Raw genomic sequence first — 2,500 nt, forward strand, 5'->3', positions numbered from 1 at the left:
GGTGGCCTGCCTGGCGTGGGCGGCTTGCCTGGCGTGGGCGGCCTGCCTGGCGTGGGCGGCTTACCTGGGGTGGGCGGCCTGCCAGGAGTGGGTGGCCTTCCTACCTGGGAGTTTCCGTTCTGAGGTTGTCTTAAGCAGGGTGCATCGGGCTAGAGAATTAGACGGAGGGAGAGGCCGCCCTCACGCCCACCTCGCCACCCACACGCCGCCCACACGCTCACCATAAAGGTCCACCCCCCACCCGCTGGTCCCACCAAACCCTCCCCCAGATTCACTAAGGAATGTGAGAGTTAACAGAGTTTATGGATCTTGGTGACACCGTACTCGTGACACTAGTAGTGACACCTTTTTAATGACACCGTGCTTATGACACCGTACTCGTGGCACCGTGCTTATTGACACCTTGTTTGTAACATCGTGCACACGTCACTGTGATCCCGACACCGTGCTCCTTGGCTTCCTGTCCCTGATAAAACGAATAATTAATATATATATATTTATATATATATATATATATATATATATATATATATATATATATATATATATATATATATATATATATATATATATGTAATATAAATATATATAATATAAATATATATATAATATATATATATATATATATATATATATATATATATATATATAGAGAGAGAGAGAGAGAGAGAGAGAGAGAGAGAGAGAGAGAGAGCGAGAGAGAGCGACAGAGAGAGAGGGGGGGGGGGAAGAGAGGGGGAGAGTGAGATAGATTATATATATATATATATATATATATATATATATATATATATATATATATATATATATATATATATATATATATATAATCTATCTCACTCTCCCCCTCTCTCTCCCCCTCTCTTTCCCCCCCCTCTCTCTCTCTGTCGCTCTCGCTCTCTCTCTCTCTCTCTCTCTCTCTCTCTCTCTCTCTCTCTCTCTCTCTTTCTCTTTCTCTTTCTCTTTCTCTTTCTCTTTCTCTCTCTGTCTCTTTCTCTCTCTGTCTCTCTCTCTCGCTCGCTCGCTCACTCTCCACCTATCGTCCATGTTGACACACCCTGGCAGCCATTTTGTGTGCAGGGAGGCGGAAACCCCTCCGAGGAACGGACGTAGGAGGAAAGTGAGTAACGGGAGGAGGAGGAGGAGGAAGAAGGGGGGAGGGGGAGGAGGAAGGAGAGAGGGGGAGGGGGAGGAGACCAGAGTGAGTAGTGTGGGGTCCTGGCCAGCAAGGCTTCCAGTCACGCCTCCAGCCCCTCTCTCCTAAAAAGAATTTCATGTCCGTCCGGTCAGTGTTGTTTGCTCCCTGTTCTTCGATGTGAGAGAGAGTGAGACTGAGACTGAGAGAAAGAGTGAGAGAGAGAGAGAGAGAGAGTGTGGAGAGTTAAATATTTATAAATGCTATCAGTAGGCTGATGTAAGGATTAAGCTATTGCTACATATTCTTAATGGGATTATGAGGTGTGTGTGTGTAGCGCGTGTGCGTGTGCGTGCGTGAGTGCTAAACGTTATTGGGGGGGGGGGTCTAAGATCATATTTATTTATTTATTTCACGAAAGAGGAAATTAAAGTTGAAAGGATATAAGTGTGTGTGGTGAAGAGTTGAGTGTCTGGGTTAGGTCTTGGAAAGTTTCTGGGGAAGCCTCGGCATGAATGGGAGATTCTGGGGGAAAAAGTCTTGGGAAATCTTGGAAAGCCTGGCACACTGCGGGGAGAGGCGGGAACTTGGCCACACACCGAGGAGCATGTGAGAGGAAAACTTCTCCAGCGTAAGAGTGACATAAATGGAACGGGTTAGAGAGCAAGTTGAAGGTCACTCTATGGCCAGTGGAGTAGACTTGATGAAGACACGACGAGTCATTCCGGTAAACCACGGATACGTCACAAGGAGGAGCTTCGTGAGAGACAGAGAGAGAGAGAGAGAAAGGAAGGGAGGAGTGAGGAGTCTTCAAGAGGCCAGTATCGATCCTGAGGTCGGGTCTTCAGATGCCAAGCGGATGGCTGCAGGTTCCACAGACAGACAGAGAGTGAGAGAGATAGGAGAGCAACACCGCTCCCACTCCAATTGTTCTCATTCAATGCGGCAGTCTCTTAATCCTTCTGAACACTGTGATGTGATTTCTTGAGAGACGGGCTGGGGACGCCTACGTCAGACTGTGACCAGCTTGGTCTAACAGCCCACCAACCAGGAGACCAGGTCAGAGACTGGGCCGCGGGGCAACTGACCCCCGGAACTAGCGTAAGTTATACACAAAGTCGACACAAGAACAGTGAACTAACCCGATGAATAACTTACGCTACTCTCATGGTATTTATAAAACATTAATTATTAGAACATCAATTTGGAAAACATTCATTTTGAGAACATTAATTTGATCCTTTAAACTAGATAAGAAGAGTCTTGGATCCAATAACGAAGTCATTAAGAAGGTGGCGACTAACGTTCAGATCCTCTCTCCACGTTACTAGTTCCAAACTCCTTCCTGACAACTATGACAAGCTG

At 46.4% G+C, this 2,500-nt stretch overlaps 1 protein-coding gene across 3 annotated transcripts in view; it reads left to right on the top strand.

Moving 5' to 3' along the window:
- Positions 1-492, top strand: part of LOC123764316 (LIM homeobox transcription factor 1 alpha) — a 63,323-nt gene extending 62,831 nt beyond the window's left edge. For all 3 annotated transcript variants that reach the window (XM_045751917.2, XM_045751916.2, XM_045751918.2), the window contains one exon: positions 1-492. This exon is cut by the window's left edge and continues 277 nt beyond it. The gene's annotated coding sequence lies outside the window, so the exon portion shown is untranslated.
- The last annotated feature ends 2,008 nt before the right edge of the window (positions 493-2,500 follow it).

Source organism: Procambarus clarkii, chromosome 82, assembly GCF_040958095.1.
Source record: "Procambarus clarkii isolate CNS0578487 chromosome 82, FALCON_Pclarkii_2.0, whole genome shotgun sequence".
Classification (NCBI taxonomy): Eukaryota; Metazoa; Arthropoda; class Malacostraca; order Decapoda; family Cambaridae; genus Procambarus; species Procambarus clarkii.